The sequence below is a fragment of the Gavialis gangeticus genome, unplaced genomic scaffold (genome assembly GCF_001723915.1).
Source record: "Gavialis gangeticus isolate Ggan-Ray unplaced genomic scaffold, GavGan_comp1, whole genome shotgun sequence".
NCBI lineage: Eukaryota > Metazoa > Chordata > Crocodylia > Gavialidae > Gavialis > Gavialis gangeticus.
Window position 1 is genome coordinate 33566240 of NW_017729028.1, and position 227 is coordinate 33566466.

Sequence of the window (227 nt, forward strand, 5' to 3'; positions counted from 1 at the left end):
AGGGCAGCACTGGGGGGGTCCGTGTGGTGGGCACTGGGGGGTGTCCTTGCGCGGGAGGAACTGGGGGGTCCATACGGGTCTCCCCCCGCGCGGTCCCTTTAAGAAACCCGGCGTCTCTCCCCCGCCCTGCGCCCCCCCGCCCCCATCCCTCTGCGCCAATCACTGTGGTCCCCAACGGCCGTCAGGCCAGCTCGGCCGCTCGCCCATTGGCCAGCGTCTTCCTGGTG